The 11,251-nt window shown below is 52.7% G+C and overlaps 1 pseudogene; it reads right to left on the bottom strand.

The window, feature by feature from the left end:
• Nucleotides 1-10,660: 10,660 nt before the first annotated feature.
• On the bottom strand, nt 10,661-10,778 carry LOC126268394 (5S ribosomal RNA; annotated as a pseudogene).
• Between the last annotated feature and the right edge of the window lie 473 nt (nt 10,779-11,251).

Below are 11,251 nucleotides of genomic sequence, written 5' to 3'. Positions count from 1 at the left end.
AGGAGAGCCAAGCGTGTTTTTCTAAAGGAGGCCGAAATGCACGCGTCTCAGCTCACGCAGGCTGCGTGAGGTCTGGAACAAGGGAATTAGAATTGAGAAAAACGGACGTAGCTGGTGGAATACTTAACTTTAATCCATTAATGACGAACGTCGCTCTTTATGGTAAATGATTCACAATATCAATAGTACGGATACTGGCGCCTTGCTAGGTCGTAGCAAATAACTTAGCTGAAGGCTATGCTAACTATCTTCTCGGCAAATGAGAGCGCAGAAGTCAGTGAACCATCGCTAGCAAAGTCGGCTGTACAACTGGGCGAGTGCTAGGAAGTCTCTAGACCTGCCGTATGGCGGCGCTCGGTCTGCAATCACTGATAGTGGCGACACGCGGGTCCGACGTATACTACCGGACCGCGGCCGATTTAAAGGCTACCACCTAGCAAGTGTGGTGTCTGGCGGTGACATCACAGTCAATTACAGAAAGTCACACTCGCTATCCACACTGGGCATTCGATAGCAAACTGCGAGATTCCAGCCACGACACCAGCCGGGCATGAATCATACGTTCTATCACCTTGCAAATGCAGCTGGTGAGAGAGATGCGGCGGCAGCTAGAAGGAAGGTTTTTGTCCTAACTCGGCTTAGGTATGGGTATACAGTGGCCTCATGCCAATGTCCGGGAAATGTGCCCTCTGCCCAGATGCAGTTGCACATGTTAAGCAGAAAGCGCTTGCCTGCAAGAGAAAGCTGCTGTAACACCTCAATGTGGACGGCGTCTGGCCCTGGCGCGGAGGATCATGAGGAACTGAGCGCATGATACAGCTCCATCATTGTAAAGGCGGCACTGTAGCACTCACAGTTCGGAGAAGAGAAGGGTATCGCCCGAGCCGCCTCCGCTCGTTTCCGATAGAGAAAGCAGGGTGGTAAAGGGTAGAGCTCGAATTGTCCGCAAAATGGCGTCCAAGGTGTTGGAGATAGCAATAGGGTCCATGAGGACATCGTCTGCTACTCTCAGGCCGGAAATTGGCGAATGAATCTTGGTCCCAGAGATCTGTCGCAGGTTGGCCCAAACGACAGAGGAATGGGTGGAACTGTTAAAAGAACTAGTGAATGAAATCCAACTAGCTAGGTTGCTATCCCAAAAACCCTAGTGACACTAACCACCCATCTGTTTATAATGAATGCAGTTAGACATTGTAGGATGATGGTTAAAAATATAGAGAGCATGTCTGCATGCAGGAATTGCGTTGTGGCATGACTCAGTCCTCCAAGGGACTGGTACACAATGTAGTAAAGAGGAAGTGCTGGGAATGGAATGTTTGTGACATATTGCACCTGGTCATCACAACAGGGGAAATCTTGTTCTTCTTAGGTCACCAATGAGGAGTAAAGCTGCCAGGCAGCCTTACTAAGCTGCCATTTGGTTGGGCACGCAGATGGGGTAGGAGTCAACAAAAGGGAAGCGGTCGCTCGAGTAGGTTTCCGAAAGAATGGACCACTCAAGACGATGGGCAAGCTGGGCAGTGCAGAAGGATAGGTCCCATTGAGAAAAGGTGTGTGAGGAGTCAGAAAGGAAAGTTGGTGCACCAGTGTTAAGGCAGAAGAGGTTAATTTGGTTAAAAAGGTCAACCAAGAGGGTACCTCTCTGAAAGGTCTTGGGAGAACCACAAAGGGGATGACGTGCATTAAAGTCATGAGTATCAAAAATGGAGGAGCTAGTTGCCCAATAAGCTGAAGGAAGTCTGCCCTGATGACATCGAATGATGGAGGGACATAAATGGTACAGAGGGAAAAAAATCAGGTGGGGAAGGAGAAGGCGAACGGCAACAGCTTGAAGATGGGTAGTCAGAGAGATGATTGGTTGGGTGTGGGATGGAAGGGACCAGACTGCTAAGGTCATCGGTCCCTTGTTCCACGATAAAATCACACGAAATAAAAACTGTCAGTCGTTAAAAACGGAGAACTGAGACAAGGGACGACACAATACAAGAAAGACAGACAAAGACCAGACAAACGGAACTAAAATCACACCGAGTGTGAAGGTGGTTGGCCGACCATGAAAATAAGGAAAAGCCAACCACCAAATGACATTAAAACCCACAGTTTAAAACCACAGGCCAAAGGCCCAAGTCAATACAGGAAATAAAAGGACAAACACTCAAATCATACGATAAAAACCCCCTGCCCGAATAAAACTCAACACGAGGTCCGCCATAGCAACGTCATCACATAAAAGGGCAGGGAGAGTATCAGGCAGCGCAAACGTCTGCCTGAGTCCTGTTAAAAGCGGGCAGTCCACCAAAATGTGGACCACCGTCAGAGCTGCCCCGCAGCGACATAGCGGTGGGTCCTCCCGGCGCAACAAATGGCCGTGCGTCAGCCACGTGTGGCCAACACGCAGCCGGCAGAGGACGACAGAGTCTTTCCGAGAGGCCCGCATGGAGGAGCACCACACACCAGTCGTCTCCTTCACCGCCCGAAGTTTGTTGGGCGTGGGCAGGGTGCGCCACTCGTCACCCCAGGCACCAAGCACTTTCTGGCGCAAAAGCGACAGGAGATCACACTCCATAAGGCCGAGTTCCAGAGCCGGTGAACTCACTGCCTGTTTAGTCAGCGTGTCAACCCGCTCATTGCCCGGGATGCTGACATGACCTGGGGTCCAAACAAAGACCACGGAGCGGCCACAACGGGCAAGAGCGTGGAGCGACTCGTGGATGGCCATCACCAGACGGGAACGAGGAAAGCACTGTTCAAGATCTCGTAAACCACTCAGGGAGTCACTACAGATGACAAAGGACTCACCTGAGCGGGAGCGGATATATTCTAGGGCGCGATAGATGGCAACCAACTCGGCAGTGTACACACTGTTCCCGGGTGCCAGCGACCGTTGCTCACAATGATCCTCTAGAGTAAGAGCGTAACCAGTGCGACCAGAGACCATCGAACCGTCGGTATAGGCCACGGCAGATTCGGGAAACTCGGCAAGGAGAGAAACAAAGCGGCGGCGGAGGGCCGGAGGAGGGACCGAGTCTTTCGGACCCTGTGCCAAATCCAGCCGAATGCATGGTCGGCGCACACACCAAGGGGGCAGACGGAGATTGGCCCGGAAAACAGGCGGGAGAGGAAAAAACTCAATCCCACACAGTAGAGCCCGGATGCGAACCGCGATCGTACACCCTGACCGGGGCCGCCTGTCCGGAAGATCGACGATCGAGTGTGGGAACAGGAGACGGTAGTTGGGATGCCCTGGCATGCTACAAACGTGGGCAGCATAAGCGGCCAGAAGTCGGTCGCGCCAGTTCCGCAATGGAGGAACACTGGCCTCCACAAGTAAGCTGTCAACAGGGCTTGTCCGAAATGCTCCTGTGGCGAGTCGGATCCCGCAGTGATGGATGGGATCCAGCAATTGCAATGCTGATGGCGATACGGAACCATAAGCCACACACCCATAATCAAGGCGGGACTGGATCAGCACTTGATACAGCCGGAGAAGGGTGGACCGATCGGCACACCATCCGGTGTGGCTAAGGCAACGGAGAGCGTTTAAATGCCGCCAGCATGTTTGTTTAAGCTGCCTAATATGAGGCAGCCAAGTCAAACGGGCATCAAATACCAGTCCCAAGAACCGATGCGTCTCTACCACAGCAAGAGGTTCACCGTCAACGTAAAGGCGTGGCTCAGGGTGAACCGTGCGACGCCGGCAGAAATGCACAACGCAGGTCTTAGCGGCCGAAAACTGGAAGCCGTGCGCTACAGCCCACGACTGCGCCTTGCGGATAGCGCCCTGCAACTGGCGCTCAGCAACTGCAATGCCAGCGGAGCTGTAGTAGAGGCAGAAGTCGTCTGCATACAACGAAGCTGCGACGGACGATCCCACCGCCTCAGCGAGCCCATTGATCGCAATTAAAAACAGGGAGACACTGAGGACAGACCCCTGTGGGACCCCGTTCTCCTGGACCCGGGAGGAACTATGGGACGCAGCAACTTGCACGCGGAAGGAACGAGACGACAGAAAATTCTGAATAAAAATCGGGAGCGGGCCCCTAAGACCCCACCCATGAAGTGTGGCCAGGATGTGATATCGTCAAGTCGTATCGTACGCCTTCCGCATGTTTAAGAAGACGGCAACCAGATGTTGGCGGCGTGCAAAGGCTGTACGGACGGCAGACTCTAGGGAGAACAGATTATCGACGGCAGAGCGGCCTTTGCGGAACCCACCCTGAGACGGAGCCAGAAGGCCTCGAGACTCGAGGAGCCAACTCAACCTCCGGCTCACCATACGTTCTAGCAACTTGCAAAGAACGTTGGTGAGGCTTATGGGGCGGTAGCTGTCCACCTCCAGCGGGTTCTTGCCAGGTTTCAACATGGGGAGGACGATGCTTTCTCGCCATTGAGACGGGAACACACCCTCAACCCAGATGCGGTTGAAAACATCTAGGAGGCGTCGCTGGCAATTCACAGAGAGGTGTTTCAGCATCTGGCTGTGGATGCGGTCTGGCCCAGGAGCCGTATCAGGGCAAGCAGATAGGGCACTCTGGAATTCCCAGTCGCTGAAAGGTTTGCATTGTACGACTCCGCGTGGCGCGTGTTAAAGGAAAGCCTCCAACTTTCCAACCGCTCTTTCCAGGAGCGGAAGGCCAGTGGGTAATTCGTAGATGCGGAACACTGAGCAAAATGCGCTGCTAACTGGTCCGCAATCGTGTCGGAGTCAGTACACACCACTCCATTCAGCGAAAGCCCAGGGACAGAGACAGGCGGCCGATAGCCATGGAGTCGCCTAATCTTAGCCCAAACCTGCTATGCAGAGGTACGGACGCCAATGGTGGAAACATACCGTTCCCAGAACTCCTGCTTCCGTCGGCGAATAAGGCGTCGGGCACGGGCACGGAGCTGTTTAAAAACGATGAGGTTCTCCAAGGACGGGTGCCGCTTATGGTGTTGAAGAGCCCGCCGGCGATCTCTAATCGCCTCTGCGATCTCGGGCGCCCACCAAGGCACAGTCCTCCGCCGAGGGGACCCGGATGAACAGGGAATCGCAGATGCCGCCGCAGAAACGATGCCGGTGGTGACCGACTGAACCACCGCATCAATGGTGTCAGGGGAAGGAGGTGCGATAGTGGCGAGAGAGGAGAACAAGCCCCAATCGGCCTTATTCAGAGCCCATCTGGAGGGGCGTTCAGAAGAGTGACGCTGTGGTAGTGACAGAAAGATGGGGAAATGGTCACTACCACATAAGTCGTCATGGACACTCCAGTGGATGGATGGTGAAAGTCCGGGGCTGCAGATAGAAAGGTCGATGGCCGAAAATGTCCCATGGACGACGCTGAAATGTGTCGGCTCTCCCGTGTTTAAGAGGCAGAGGTCAAGCTGTGAGAGAAGAGTCTCGACATCTCTACCCCGGCCAGTAATCGCGGCGCTACCCCACAGGGGGTTATGGGCATTAAAGTCGCCCAGTAACACAAAAGGAGGAGGCAGTTGTGCTATCAATGCAGCCAACACATGACGCGAGACATCACCATCTGGCGGAAGATACAAACTGCAGACAGTAATAGGCTGAGGCGTCCACATTCTTACAGCGACAGCCTCTAAAGGCGTGTGAAGAGGTACACATTCGCTGTAGACAGAGTTAAGGATGTAGACGCAGACTCCACCAGATACCCTCTCATAAGCTGCCCGGTTCTTGTAATAACCCCGATACCCACGTAGGGCAGGGGTCCGCATTGCCGGAAACCAAGTTTCCTGTAGGGCAATGCAGAGGAAAGCGTGACTGCTGATGAGTTGGCGAAGCTCAGCAAGGTGGTGGAAAAAAGCACTGCAGTTCCACTGGAGTATCGCTTTGTCCCATGTCCGAAAAAGGCGTGAAGGGGCCGAGGAGGCAGATCACGCCACTGGGTCACCTGCTGCCACCGATGGAGGACCAGTACAATCTGCTTCCATGGTGTCCGAGGGTCCGGCAAGATCCAGGTCCTCAGCGGACGCCCGGATCTCCACCTTATCCTCGGACGCAGAGCCTGTAGGGAGCAGTGGGGTGGATGTCACCGCGTGGTCCTTGGCCTTAGAGGTCTTCTTCTTCGTCTTGTCTCTCTGGTCCTTGGGTTTCATTGGCTGGGAGGGCTCCAGCGAGTCAGTCTCCGGGACGGAGGAGGAGCGGGAAGCCCTGCGACCAGCCGCTGGTCTGCTTTTCTTCCATTGGCTGACGTCACCCTTCCCAGAGGCGGAAACCTGGGAAGGAAGGGACCCTTTCCGTGCTATTCGAGCCGGGGAAGTTTGAGGCTTCCCCAGCTTAGAAGTGGGGACTGATGTCCCCGATGGTTTGGGGGGTTGCTGCTCCTGAGGCAGGTAGTGCAGGAGCAGCAGGGAGTGAAGTGCCCTCCACCATCAAGGGGGCAGGTGTAGCATTCCGGCTCTGAGAGATGGCAGTCTGAGGGAGAGCTAATGGGGCCATAACAGTAGTAGCCGCGGCGTAAGAGGCAGTCATTCAAACAGGATGGAGGCGTTCGAACTTCCGCCTGGCCTCAGTGTATGTCAGGCGGTCCAGGGTCTTATACTCCATGATTTTGCGCTCGTTCTGGAAGATCCTGCAGTCCGGCGAGCAAGGCGAGTGGTGCTCTCCGCAGTTTACACAGATGGGAGGCGGAGCACATGGAGTATTGGGATGTGATGGGTGTCCACAATCTCGACATGTGAGGCTGGAAGTACAGCGGGAAGACATATGCCCGAACTTCCAGCACTTGAAGCACCGCATCGGGGGAGGGATATATGGCTTGACGTCACAACGATATACCATCACCTTGACCTTCTCAGGTAAAGTATCACCCTCGAAGGCCAAGATGAAGGCACCGGTGGCAACCTGCTTATCCCTTGGACCACGATGTACGCGCCGGACGAAGTGAACACCTCGCCGCTCTAAATTGGCGCGAAGCTCGTCATCGGACTGCAATAGAAGGTCCCGATGGAATATTATGCCCTGGACCATATTAAGACTCTTATGGGGCGTGATTGTAACCGGAACATCCCCCAGCTTCTTACAATCGAGTAACCGGCGGGACTGGGCGGAGGACGCCGATTTGATCAAAACCGAGCCCGAGCGCATTTTGGACAAGCCCTCCACCTCCCCGAACTTGTCCTCTAAGTGCTTGACGAAGAACTGAGGCTTCATGGATGTAAAGGATTCACCATCAGCTTTCGTACACACCCGGTAGCGGGGCGAGTATGGTTCGCTAGCATCCTTAGTCTTTCGTTCCTCCCGTGGTGTAGCCAGGGAGGGGAACGATTTGGGATCATATGTAGTTGCGTTGTATTGAGCCCTGGAACGCTTAGAGACTGCTGGCGGCTGGCCGCCAGCAAGAGATGATGTACCACGCTTCATTGCGGGTCATCTGCCCTGATGCCACCTACTCCGACCAAGGGCCCTCCCCACGGGCGCCACCCAGCCGCAGCAATGACCACCTGACAGGATGGCCATTGCCGGGAGTCCCAATGCCCCAAGGAGATGGGCATTTACTCCTTGGCATATGTGGGGAGTTAACGGCGCTGGCATCAGCAGAGCGATCCCTGTGTAGTCAGGGGGCTACAACCAACAGGGTACATGGCGGCCCCACCACAACGGACTGGCTACCGTGCTGGATTTCAGGTGATGTAGTCCAATATCGTCATTGGCACATATAGAGACACAGCATAGCAGACTGCAATAAACTGCACCCAAGAACAAATCCACGCCCAAGAGATGGTAGGTGAGCGGGACTGCTAAGCGATGACGACAAACCTGGCTAGAGATGGTAATGCATGATGGACACATCGCTCCTTGTAAGGCGCCCTTCCCCAATCGGCTCGCTCTTCGGAAAATTTAGAAGGATGGAGGTCAAACCCGTTAGGGGACCATCTCACAAGGCCAAAACGTTTGAGACTCCTTTTAGTCGCCTCTTACGACAGGCAGGAATACCGTGGGTCTATTCTTACCCCCAAACCCACAGGGGGGCAGAGAGATGAGTTGACTACGAATATCATTCCGTAAGAGCAGCATGACGTCCCCATGAGATGGTATGCTGACCATACGGGGAAGGTCAAAACGAACTTGCAAGAAATGTGAAAGCTCTACACAGTCTTGAGGGTGCAATTTCGTTTCCTGAAGGTACAGTACAAGGGGACATTGCGATGCTAAATGCAGCCATATATCGTCTTTGTGAGACTAAAGGCCGCGAACGTTCGCTTAGAGGAGAGTCATGTCGAGGAAGAGATGTAGGGGTGTCGTCTCGTCATCTGCCAAGTGACAGCCTGTGAAGAGTCGCTACTAGAGGGCACAGAAGCAGGAGGATCCTGCTCCATGGGGTCCTCAGAATAATTGGCGTACTTGTGCGGTCGGCCTGTGGAGTCCAGCTCTTAAAAACGGTTGTTGGTGCGCATCGACGTCACAGAGGGGCCAGTCAGGCTGGGGTATCACGTGGCGACACCATCAAAGGGGATCTTCGAGTCGGCGAAGGAGAAGACCGTTTGCCTTTGGTGGACTTCTTCGTGCCTTTCTGATAAGAGGAAGACTTGGGTGTTATTTGGCTGGAGGAATGGAGGAAATCGTCATGGGTGTACTCCTCCTGTCCTTCCTGGCCTACCAGTTGTGTAGCTAGTGGCTTCATCCCTTGAGGCGAGAGCTGGATGGCTTGTTGCATAGCTAGACAGGGGATCGCGATGCTACCTTGACACTGGGCGATTTCACAACCTCAGAGCTAAATTGGAAGTCACACACCTGCGTGCCATGGCCTTATTGGAGCGAAAGGTAACAAGAACAGACGGGAGAATGCAGGGTCTGTGACTAGCCAGTAACTCACGAGTAACTGGGTAGGGCACTTTCTCCTTTACCCGGATCTCTTGAACAGCCCACACATCAAGATACGCGGGACAATCCTGAGGGGAGGCGGCATGGCCGCCAATGCAGTTGATACAGTGTGGTTTAAATGATGACACTGGTAGCAGCGCATCAGGTTTGGCATTTACGGCCAGAATGTGACAATTTCATAGCCTGCTTTGATCTTGGACAGAAGCACCACTCTGTCAAAGGTGAGAAAAAGAGTGCAGGTGGGCACTAAGGACGAATCTACCTTTTTCATTACACCATGGACAACAATGACACCCTGTTCAGAGAGCGAAGATCGGATTTCGGCCGCAGTTGGACCGTCGAGCAGCCTAGTGTAAATGACACCACAGGAAGAATTCAAAGTTCTTTGGGCCTTGACACGAACAGTGTAACCATGGAGAAGCGAGGCAGTGAGCAGTACTTGGGCTAGAGAATCAGAGGTAGTCTCCGAAAGCATAGTGCCATTCCATAAACGAGAGCAGCATTTCGCAGGGCCGGCAATCACATCAACACCTTTCTGAATATTAAATGGTTTTACCATGCTGAAGGACTGACTGTCTTCGGTAATTGAGGTCACGAGGAACTGCGGTGCAGTGAGAAGGGTCTTTAAATCATTAGTCCCATTATGTTTACGTTTTGTACACATTGATTGTGAAGATGATTAGCTCATTGCGAGAAAATCCCTCATGACTGCCCGCATCTCCGATGGTGCAATCCTTCCAACTGGGAGCGCCCATCACAAATGGGCGCATGCACCTTGGGTGACTGTTCACATCTCAAGTCACACCTTCCAAACATCTGACAGAGGAACCAATCGGCAATCTGGGAAAGTTGCAGCTCAGGCAATCACCCCTCCCTGAGCCTGGCCTGTACCAGAGGGTACATGTGAATTCTACTTGTCGGCATAGGGCAGGGAATTACGCGTTACCCAGTCACCTGTTACACCTAAGGCCCGTGGGCCGGCCTTCAGGAGCTCACAGGGAGGAGGAAGAAGAAGAAGAAGAAGAAGAGGGCCCTCAAACACCGAAGCGGAGGAACGAGAGGAGAAGGGAAGCAAAGAAAAGAAAAGGGAGCGGACAACAATGGTGAGACTGCTCTTACGTCAGCGACAGACAATGCAGAACATTCCCATTAACACCCCAGACATGTTCCCTAAGGGAGGGGAAAAAATAGCAGGATGACTGATAAGCAACATGGGAGAAAAAAAGTGCTGCAAAGGCTGGGGCCCCGTGGTTTCCAAATACAAGCCCACCTAAGAGTGGCGAGCCACTAGGGAGGGAGGGAGAGGGGGGGGAGGTCGTACTCTTATGGATTTATGGACAGCCCTGCAGGATTCATGGTGTAAGCCCCTCCAACACTACTTCAGACATCAGTCGAGGCCATGCCATGTCGTGCACATGGGGGCCATACACGATATTAGGTAGGTGTACAAGTTTCTTTGGCTCTTCAGTGTAGAAAACTGAGTAACAATCTCACATACAAAATCCTTAGAACGGTTACATAGTTAATAAGGAAGACCTCTGTCGAACAGAGCGTTCAGAAAGGTCTATTCAGTTCAATGTGCTACCATCAATACCTTATGAATTGGTGAATGTGCAGAAACTACATGTTCCCCAAAGGCCTGCATTGGGTGCTAGGTCTTGACGGCATTATTACGACCGTATGTGGGCCAAGCGGATTCATATATCATGAATTCGGCACATTTTATCACTACATTAAACGGCATAGTGGTCCAGCTGGAGGACATAAAATTTAATTCTTGACCGAAGCCGCTACTATTCGGTCGAGTAGCTCCTCAATTGGCACCCCGAAAAATGGCAACAGCGCATGGCGGCCTGGATGATCACCCATCCAAGTGTCGACCATGCCCGACAGCGCTTAACTTCGGTGATCTCACGGGAACCGGTGTATCCACTGCGGCAAGGCCGTTGCCCACCAACGCATTGTTTAAGAATGGTTATTTGTTCATTGAAGTAAAAGGAACGTTAAGCCACTGTGTAGAAATCAGAGCTATGTCAAGGGCTGGTAAAATCGAAAAATTTCCTACCTTTCGTTAAGGACGTTACTGACCGCATAGGAAAAATCTTGAAAAAGCGGAAAATTATGGTAATCAGGAAACCCACCTCGAAGACTAACGTATCCCAAGTATTACCGGATTTCGTGACTGTGTCTTCTCACATTAGCGCTCAGACGATTTTACCGCTGCTTAATAGACGCAATGATTACAATAATACCTCTCTGTAATTTCATTATCTATGATAAGAGAACCGGACCAGCAACCTTTTTTTCTCTCTCTTCTTCATCAGCCAATGCCCGATACGGTCGCAGTCAGGTAGAGATTCTGTTGTTTGTGCTCATTTTGCGCAATAACAATTATTTAATTTCATTGTTTATCATTACGATTAT

This window comes from Schistocerca gregaria, chromosome 4 (assembly GCF_023897955.1).
Source record: "Schistocerca gregaria isolate iqSchGreg1 chromosome 4, iqSchGreg1.2, whole genome shotgun sequence".
NCBI classification, from domain to species: domain Eukaryota; kingdom Metazoa; phylum Arthropoda; class Insecta; order Orthoptera; family Acrididae; genus Schistocerca; species Schistocerca gregaria.
This window is presented reverse-complemented; position numbering and strand designations above follow the sequence as displayed.